Source organism: Scylla paramamosain, chromosome 36 (assembly GCF_035594125.1).
Source record: "Scylla paramamosain isolate STU-SP2022 chromosome 36, ASM3559412v1, whole genome shotgun sequence".
NCBI lineage: Eukaryota > Metazoa > Arthropoda > Malacostraca > Decapoda > Portunidae > Scylla > Scylla paramamosain.
The window spans coordinates 6,669,408-6,679,407 of record NC_087186.1 but is presented as its reverse complement, the minus strand read 5'-3'; the positions used below and the strand labels follow the sequence as shown (position 1 = coordinate 6,679,407).

The 10,000-nt window shown below is 43.8% G+C and overlaps 1 protein-coding gene and 1 long non-coding RNA gene across 2 annotated transcripts in view; one reads left to right on the top strand and one right to left on the bottom strand.

Annotated features, from left to right (window-relative positions):
• The first annotated feature begins 8,432 nt into the window (after positions 1–8,432).
• LOC135090883 (uncharacterized) overlaps positions 8,433–10,000 on the top strand; it is a 133,754-nt gene continuing 132,186 nt past the window's right edge. Inside the window, exon 1 of the long non-coding RNA XR_010262158.1 lies at positions 8,433–8,776. This is a non-coding gene — a long non-coding RNA (uncharacterized LOC135090883). The remainder of the gene's footprint in view (positions 8,777–10,000) is intronic.
• The window catches only part of LOC135090882 (uncharacterized), a 104,478-nt gene continuing 103,293 nt past the window's right edge, over positions 8,816–10,000 (bottom strand). Inside the window, exon 8 of the mRNA XM_063988035.1 lies at positions 8,816–9,621. The gene's annotated coding sequence lies outside the window, so the exon portion shown is untranslated. The remainder of the gene's footprint in view (positions 9,622–10,000) is intronic.

Below are 10,000 nucleotides of genomic sequence, written 5' to 3'. Positions count from 1 at the left end.
TCGCCCTAGTATTCCTTTTCATTTTTTTTTCTCCTTCCTTCCTTTCTCTCCTCCTCCTCCTCCTCCTCCTCCCGGACGATTGGAAACTCACTAGCGTTACACCAATATTTAATTTTAAAAAATGTAACAAGTCGCTGGCTCAGAATTACCGTGCAGTAAGACTCACGTCAGTGGCAGAAAGGCTAATGGCATCAATTATGAGAGGCAAAACAGGAAAATCCCTGGAAGGTAATAACATAATTAAAGACTCAGAACACGGTTTGATATAAAACAAACGGTCATGCAATGTAATTTATTTTTTTCCACGATATAGTTAATATTTACGATAACACCAGATTAGTTTACTTAAATTTTCAGGAAGCTTTCAATAAAGTTCCCCAGAAATGTGTCATGATGGAATTAAAAGCTCGCGGGATAACGAGAAACACAGGCGCTTGGGTACAGGACTGCTGGCTGCCGGGCCGTAAACAGCGAGTTGTTATAAACGGTAAATCATCAGATTGGATCAGCGTAACTGCAGTGATGTTCCTCAGGGATCAGTCTTGGGACCAATTCCTTTCATGATATATGTTAACGATATCGATAAGGAAAGCAGCCGTAAACTGTCGATGTTTGCACTGTACTATCCTGTCTCTACCATTAATACTGTAGTTAGTGTAAAATATAATCCAAACAGCCCAGTTAGAGAGGTCGTGCTGTTTTTTCTTCCTTTGTATGCCTCCTCCTCCTCCTCCTCCTCCTCCTCCTCCTCCTCCTCCTCCTCCTCCTCTATCAAAATTAAGAATAATCCACACCTGCGGGAGTTTCAGCTAGGTAAACACGCAGAAAATTATTACACCATACGTCAGGGAGAAATTATGTCTACTTCCCGCCCTACTTAGCCTCCTCCTGCCCCGTGTACCTTCCTGGCCTTCATGCATACTTCCTCCCGCTCACGTGTATCGACCTGTTTTGCTCTGCTCCATGTATACTAAACTGTCTTACCTGTTCTCTAATCTGTAGTTCGTGTTTTCTTTTTTTTTTGTATACTTTCTTACTTTTGTCGAGTTCATGTATATTTTTTTATGTATACTTTTTCTTCTTTTTCCCTTTCCTTTACGTGTTCCTTCGTCTCGTCCATGCATTGCCCTCTATTGCCCATGTATATCCCACTTATGCTTGCCTTTTTCCCATCCATGTATATCCTATCTATGTATACCTTCCTCCCACCCATGTATACGTTTCTCCCTGAAGTACGAGTATACCTTTCCCCAACCAATCCATACGTCCTTTTCACCCATGTATACTTCCCACTTATGTATGCCTCTCCCACCTATGTATACCTTCCACTCTTGTATTCCTTCCACCTATAGACTTCTCACCCTCCCATGTATACCTCCCAGCCTGCCATGTATACTCCCTCCCTTCCTCTCATCTGTATATTTCCCTTGGTAAACATACACATAGTTGATTAATGAGGTGATCAATATCCTTCTCTCCCTTCCTCTCCCTCCTTTCCTCCATCCCTCCCTTCAAAGCTATTTTTCCTCCTTTTTTTCCTCTTCTTCTCCCAGACTGCTAATCTTTTTCCCTCCTTCCAGAACACGGGAGGAAGGTCAAGGGAAACCAGTGTCGTTGTACACTTTCCTGTGTTTTTTTTTCCTCTCTCTCTCTCTCTCTCTCTCTCTCTCTCTCTCTCTCTCTCTCTCTCTCTCTCTCTCTCTCTCTCTCTCTCTCTCTCTCTCTCTCTCTCCGTTTTTCGTTCTCATTTTTTCCTCTTCTTTCTCTCTTTTTCTTTCTCTTTCGTTGTCGTTTTCTATTTTCTTCCTCATCTTTGTTTGACTCTTCCTCCTCTTTGTTGTTGTTGTTGTTGTTGTTGTTGTTGTTGTTGTTGTTGTTGTTGTTGTTGTTGTTGTTGTCCTCCTCCTCCTCCTCCTCCTCCTCCTCCTCCTCCTCCTCCAATTTTTCTTCTCCTTATCCTTTTTGCCCTCTTACATCTCCTCCTCCTCCTCCTCCTCCTCCTCCTCCTCCTCCTCCTCCTCCTCCTCCTCCTCCTCCTCCCCTACCGCAAGTCCTTCTCATCTGTTTACTTTTCCCTTTCCTATTCCTTTTCTTCCTCTTCTTTCCCATTTTCTTTGTGCTCCTTCTTCTCCTCCTTCAAGCGTTGGTCCTCCTCCTCCTCCTCTTCCTCCTCCTCCTCGTCCTCCAGGTCCTTTTTGTCTTCTTCCTCTTTCCTGTCCACTCCTATTCTTCCTTGTCTTCTTTGCCCTCCTCCTCCTCCTCCTCCTCCTCCTCCTCCTTGTCACCTTATTTTTATTCCCATTCGTCTTGTCACAATCAGATATTTTGTCGTCTCTTCTTTCCTTTACATCTTTATTCCGTTTTCTTCTTTGATTTCTTACTTTCCACCTTCCTTCATTCCTTTTGTCGTTTATACCTTTTATCTTCATATTTTATTTCTATTTTCTTCTCATTTCATTCTTTTCTTTTTGCTCTCTTCCGTTCTCCCTACTTTACTGATTTTCCTTTTCTTTCATTTTTTTCATCCATTTTCTTTTTTTCCTTTTAGTTCGTTTGTTCGTTCATTAGTTCCTTTCTTCTTTCCTTCCTTCTTCCGCTCGTTCTTTCTTTCCTTCTTTGTCTTTGTATGTTTGTTTGTCTGTCTGTCTGTCTGTCTGTTTCTGCGTGTTTTCCTTTCTTCCATCCTGACTTCCTTTCTTTCTTTCCTCACTCCCTTCCCTCCTCCTTCCCTCCTTCCATCTTCCTTCTTTCATTCCTTCCTCCCTCCTTGCCTCCATCCCTCCCGTCATCCTCCCTCTTTCTTCGTTCCCTCCCGTCCTTCTTCCCAATCCTTCGCTCCCTCGTTGCTTCCTTCCTTCCTTCCTTCCTTCCTTCCTCCCCGTGTCCGTGTGTCTGTCAGTCTTCAGCGGGCCAGCTTAGCCTCCGCCAGTAATAGAAGTTCCCTCACGTCCTTCGAAACTTCCTTGAGTTCTGTCTCTTGGCGAGTAGGATGCTCTCTCTCTCTCTCTCTCTCTCTCTCTCTCTCTCTCTCTCTCTCTCTCTCTCTCTCTCTCTCTCTCTCTCTCTCTCTCTCTCTCTCTCTCTCTCTCTCTCTCTCTCTCTCTCTCTCTCTCTCTCTCTCTCTCTCTCTCTCTCTCTCTCGTAAGGCAGATCCATCTTGTCTTTCATATGACCTTGGCAAAAATTCCTCTTATCCAGAGAGAGAGAGAGAGAGAGAGAGAGAGAGAGAGAGAGAGAGAGAGAGAGAGAGAGAGAGAGAGAGAGAGAGACCTTAACATCAAAGGTTTAAAAGGACGTGATAATATTGACATGTCTTCTTTCTTTTCTTCCTATTTTTTTTTTACCTTGGAATTATAGTATGGGGAAGGAGCCTTTCTCTCTCTCTCTCTCTCTCTCTCTCTCTCTCTCTCTCTCTCTCTCTCTCTCTCTCTCTCTCTCTCTCTCTCTCTCTCTCTCTCTCTCTCTCTCTCTCTCTCTCTCTCTCTCTCTCTCTCTCTGTCTGTCTTTGTGTATCAAGAAAACTTTCATGTCTTAAAAATCTCGCCGTAGAGCAAACTTTTCCTGAATTCCAGACAATTTTGCTCAGTTTTCTAAAATATCCCGCAAGTGTTTTTAATGCTCGCGATGTTTTCAAGCCAAGGAAACTCCACAATTCACTCCCATTTTCTCTCTAAACACTCTTGTCACTTGAATTTATTGACACACACACACACACACACACACACACACACACACACACACACACACACACACACACACACACACACACACACACACATTCCAAACCAGTCTGCATAATATCGTGGTCACCGCTGAAAACCACCAGAGAAAACGGCATCAAAGAAAACGGAGGCTCCACGAAAAATGGGAAGCACGTAGTTCAAGGTCGGATGAATCCTGCGCTGGAATACCCCTCGCCTACCGCCTGTCCCTGCCATTTCCCATTCCCATCCCGCCATTCCCATTCCTAGGAACTGGTTATTGGAGGAGACGTAGTTCGAGGGAATTGAGTCGTGATGGACACCAGAGCTTGTCATGTTCCACGAAGGAATGATGGAGAGAGAGGGAGAGAGTGAGAGAGGGAGGAAGAGAGGGAGAGGGAGAGTTTGATGTGAGGTAAAAATGGAATGAGGAAAGCGAGAGGTAAAGGAAGAGAGCAGAAAATGAATAACTGAAGAGGAGAAGAAGGAGAAGGAGGAGGACGAGGAAGAGGAAATAGAAGAAGTGATTGAGTGGAGGGAGGTAAGAGCAGATGGAGGGAAAGAGGAAATAAATGAGTGAGAGGAGGAAAGTGAGGGGAGGCAGAGAGAACTATCACGGAATTGTGGGGGAGAGAGAGAGAGAGAGAGAGAGAGAGAGAGAGAGAGAGAGAGAGAGAGAGAGAGAGAGAGAGAGAGAGAGAGAGAGAGAGAGAGAGAGAGCATGAAATTCAAAGCTGGTTAATGGAAATAAAAAGATGAGTGAAGTGAAAGAAAACTAGAAGAGGGAGAATGATGGAGGAGGAGGAGGAGGAGGAGAAAGAAAAGGAAGAGAGAGAGAGGAGTAAAATGAAGTAGTTTTCTGAAGGGCTTGATAATCGTAAAGAGAAAACGAGGTGTGGGAGAAATGAGGAGGAAAAATAGAGAAAAGATAATGAGGGAAGAGAGAGGGAGGAAAAATGTCAGGTGTTTGCTGGAGGAAGGAGGAAAGGAAGAGGAGAGAGAGAAAACAGAGGAAGAAAAACAGAAATGACAAAGACAACCTAACACACACACACACACACACACACACACACACACAGAGAGAGAGAGAGAGAGAGAGAGAGAGAGAGAGAGAGAGAGAGAGAGAGAGAGAGAGAGAGAGAGAGAGAGAGAGAGAGAAATAATGTTGACGTGACTCGAAGATGACAACGAGGCTCCCAAAATAAAAATTATATAAAATGGAGCAGGAGGAAGATAAAAGAAGAAGAAGAAGAAAAGAAAAAGAAGTGGGAAGAAAAACAATAATAAGCAGATTGTGACAGTAACGTAGGAGGCAAAACAAACAATAAAGAATGGAACTAAAGAGAGAGAGAGAGAGAGAGAGAGAGAGAGAGAGAGAGAGAGAGAGAGAGAGAGAGAGAGAGAGAGAACACGACATGGCAAACAAAAAGACGAAAGCATTATGTACAAAACAATGGCAACAAACAATCTCTCTCTCTCTCTCTCTCTCTCTCTCTCTCTCTCTCTCTCTCTCTCTCTCTCTCTCTCTCTCTCTCTCTCTCTCTCTCTCTCAAGAAACAAAAAAAGTACATTGTAAAACTTGTCCTTGAGTTTGTATTGTGACTTTGCTTAGGAGTCTTCGAAGAGGAGGAAGAGGAGGAGGAGGAGGAGGAGGAGGAGGAGGAGGAGGAGGAGGAGGAGGTCACATTAGGCAACCACGTCCCTTCTCATATCCACATTAGCAAGAGGAAGAGCAAGTATTCATGACCACTCCCTGACGGAACTCTCATTATCCTACCTGCCTTAGTTCACCTCACGGGCTTACCTGAGGGGCGTGTTTACCTGCTGGGGGCTTACCTGTTCGGGGTTACCAGTTCGGAGTCGAGGGTTACAGGTAATGGAGAGTGAAGAGAAAGAAAGTCTCTCTCTCTCTCTCTCTCTCTCTCTCTCTCTCTCTCTCTCTCTCTCTCTCTCTCTCTCTCTCTCTCTCTCTCTCTCTCTCTCTCTCTCTCTCTCTCTCTCTCTCTCTTCGTTCCTGGTATTTACTTTCTTTCTCATTCTTCGCCTCATTATTCTCTTCCTTTCTTCCTGTGTCATTATTTGGCTTGCGCTTCGTATTTCCTCCTCCTCCTCCTCCTCCTCCTCCTCCTTCTCCTTATGTTCCTCTCGTCTCCTTCGGTTTTCATTTCATTTCATTTCTCTTTCCCTTTCCTTCGTTCTCTTCTATTTTTTCTTCTTTTTTTGACAGTTAGTAAAACAGAACACATTTTGCAGACATATTTTCCTGGCAGGCTATTAATCGTTATCTTAAGTGTGTGTGTGTGTGTGTGTGTGTGTGTGTGTGTGTGTGTGTGTGTGTGTGTGTGTGTGTGTGTGTGTGTGTGTGTGTGTGTGCGAGAGCGCGCGCGTGTCTTTGTCAGTGGCTTGTTGGAAACTGTATGTGTGTGTGTGTGTGTGTGTGTGTGTGTGTGTGTTCGATCCCCTTGTACGTGTTCCTCTTAAATGACGAAGGCGAAGTGAAAGTTGAACGAAGGTTGATTTCCTGCTGTCTTGGTGGTGCCTTTGTGTGTGTGTGTGTGTGTGTGTGTGTGTGTGTGTGTGTGTGTGTGTGTGTGTGTGTGTGTGTGTGTGTGTGTGTGTGTGTGTGTGTGTGGGCTTGTCCCATTCTCTCTCTCTCTCTCTCTCTCTCTCTCTCTCTCTCTCTCTCTCTCTCTCTCTCTCTCTCTCTCTCTCTCTCTCTCTCTCTCTCTCTCTCTCTCTCTCTCTCTCTCTCTCTCTCTCGACATACGTCTTATCTCAGCTTCCATTCACAAGCTTTCCTGCACACCACCACTACAAATACACTCCTTTTTCTCCTCCTCCTCCTCCTCCTCCTCCTCCTCCTCCTCCTCCTCCTCTTCCTTCTCCTTCTCGTTCTCTTTGCTCCTTCACACTATGACCACCATCACTATCACCACTATCCCGTCCCCTCCCTCCTCCTCCTCCTCCTCCTCCTCCTCCTCCTCCTCCTCCTCCTCCTCCTCCTCCTCCTCTTCCTCTTCCTCTATTCATCACCCGTTCTTTTGGTTTCCCTCCCTCCTAATCTTCCCCCTTCCTTCAGTTTTAATCATTCCCTCCCAAAGAAACCCAGTAAGTCTCTCTCTCTCTCTCTCTCTCTCTCTCTCTCTCTCTCTCTCTCTCTCTCTCTCTCTCTCTCTCTCTCTCTCTCTCTCTCTCTCTCTCTCTCTCTCTCTCTCTCTCTCTCTCTCTCTCTCTCTCTCTCTCTCTCTCTCTCTCTCATAGTTATCAGTGAAGATCTTTTTAGGTTTTCATCAATTATGTCTTTGTTCTTTATCTGCTTTGACTTTTTTGTGCATTTTTATAAGGGTTTTCATTATTTCTATGACAATTTTTTATTTCGTTTAGATCATTGAAAGAATTATGAAATGATCTCTTCTTACCTTTTAGTTAATTTGCCGTATTTTTTTTATTATTTTTCTTTTTTGTCTTTTTTTTTCTTCCGTTTCCTTTTTTTTCTGGGTTACTCTTTGTTTTCCCCCATGCATTATTTCCCTAGAGGAGGCGAGTTTTTTTTTACCTTCCTTTTCAACTCTTTTTTTTCTAAATTTTTCTTTTCTTTATTTTTTTCTATTTTTTCCAAGAATTCGTAACTGTTTCTTAGTTTCCGTCCACGCAATATCTTCTGACACTTTTCTTGCCTCGCCATCGTCTTCTCCTCGTCGGGTTCTTTTCCTTTTGTGTTATTTTCTCTTTTCTCCTAATCTCTTATTCTTTGGTCTTTTGGTCTTTTTTCCTTTTTCTTTCCTTCTTTTTTTCGTGATCCCTTCTTACGTTTATTCTTCTAGTCTTATTTTCCTCTTTTCATTTTTTAATACTTTCGATTTTCCTTTTTAGTTTGTTTTCCCTTCCCTTCATCTTTATTTCCATTTACTTCAAGTTCTTCTCACCGGTAAAGTTTTTTTTTTATTATTTTCCTCTTCATCGTTTTCTTTAATTTCCCTCTTTAAATGACCTTTAGTTTTAATGCAATCACTTCTTCGATCTTCTCTTCGACATATCTTTCTCTTTTTGTGTCCAGGTCTTATTTATTTGTTTCATGTTTATTCTTTTCTTGATTTTCATTCCCAGGATTTCTTTAAATGACCTTTTGTCTTTATCTAATGACTTCTTCGTCCTTCTCTTCGATATATTTCTTTTTCTTTCATTTTCTGTCCTCGTATTATTTTATTTGCATATTTATTATCCTTGATTTTCGTCCTATATTTTCTGTGAATGACCTTTCCTCTTTGTGTAATGACCTTTTCGTCCTTCACCTCGATATATGATCTTTTTTTTTTTTTCTTTTTTCTGTCCAAGTATTTCTTCACGCCCTCAGGCTTCTCGGTTGCCCATTAGTCTTTCTTCCACCTGCTCCCTCTCCATCCCTCCTCTCTCCCTCCTTCCTCTCCATCCCTCCTCTCCACTTTTAGTTTTTTCTTACTACTTACCTCCCTGTCTTGTCATCTCCATTTTCTTTCTCAGGTTTTCCCTAAATTCTTAAGATTCTCACGATTTCTTCCCTCGTTAAAAGAAATCAGGAATTAAGGGTTTTTGTTTTAATTGTAACTTCCATTTCTTTTTTTATCTTTGTATTCTTTTTATGGTTTCTAAATACTCTTAAGGTGAGCGTGGTTGGTTTTATTTGCTTTGTATTTTCAGTAGTTTAAAATTGTTCAAAGTTTATTTAGTTTCAGTAACATACATGCATACATATATACATAAAGATTGGCTGACTGACCGACTGGCTACTGAACTAACTACTAACAAACAAATTAACTCACTAACTTATCGACTAACTAAATAAAACTAACACACACACAGACACACACACTAAGGGGAATGATAGTGAAGTCTTTCCAGGATCACTTTTATTATTTTATTCCGTACAGTTAATTTTCAGTGAGTAGGACTGACCGGTGGACGTGAGGGTACGGCCGAGAGAGAGAGAGAGAGAGAGAGAGAGAGAGGGAGAGGGAGAGGATTTGCTAACTTTTTTCCTTCTCTTCCTCAGGACATTCTTGGGACATTCTTGAGGATCCCAGTCCAGGATCTCTCAGGTAGGTCACTGATCAATACTTCGCCAGGTGACAGGATCCTTTCTCTCTCTCTCTCTCTCTCTCTCTCTCTCTCTCTCTCTCTCTCTCTCTCTCTCTCTCTCTCTCTCTCTCTCTCTCTCTCTCTCGCTCTCGCTCTCGCGCCACACGTCTTTTCTTATCCCTTCGTTACCGCCGAATACCTCCTCCTCCTCCTCCTCCTCCTCCTCCTCCTCCTCCTCCTCCTCCTCCTTTTCATCTCTCTGCTTTTCGGCGAGAACAAATCTCTCTCTCGCAATCCACTATCTCTCTTCCTCGCCTTAATCCTCATCTTCTCAACTTCCTCTTCTCTCCTCATTAATCTCCCTGCCTACTTTCCGCCTGCTTCACCTCACCGCCCCTCCTCCTCCTCCTCCTCCTCCTCCTCCTCCTCCTCCTCCTCCTCCTCCGCCGCCGCCGTGTCCTCGAGGCTATCCTGCTTTCCTAACTCATCCCTTCCTCACACCCGTTCCTCACACTCCCACTCACGACGCTCGGAACTTTTTGCAAGCGAAAATATATGCGCCTTGTTGAAAAAATACTTTAGAAAACACACGACCTATGTACGTACCTAGGAGCACAGTTCCTCTACCTTAACACCTTCAATCTCTACTGTAGACTTTTTGTTGATACTTTTTTATTTTTTGAGACTGTACACTGCAGGGAAAGAACTACTAGTGGGTGGGGCTAGGGCTGGGTGGGTTGCCGGGGCTCCTGGTGGTGGGTAGCGGTTGGGAGGGGCGCCGCGGTAGGTGGGTGGGTTGATGGGGGTGGGGTATCTAAGAGGTGAGGGTGGTAGTGGAGGCTGCATCTGGTTCCCCACGACGGTTCTGCGGAAAATATACGAGTTAGTGTAAATCGTCGGAGAGAGAGAGAGAGAGAGAGAGAGAGAGAGAGAGAGAGAGAGAGAGAGAGAGAGAGAGAGAGAGAGAGAGAGAGAGATGAAAGGTGAGTGTGTAGGAGTCAGTGCTGGGAGATGAAAGGGAAAACACAGTGGGAAGGAACCTTTGACAACAGGGAATAAGAAGTGGGAAAAGAGACACTGCTGGGGAGAGGAAAGGAGCGAGGGAGGGATGAACGGAAGGGGAAGGAGGTTTAGAGGGAAGGCAGTTTAGATGTTGCTTATTAGAGAGGAAAGTATAGAGGGAAGGAGGAGGCGAGTGAGGGAGGGAGGTAGGAAAGGAAGGAGAAAGAGAGAGATTTTCAGTA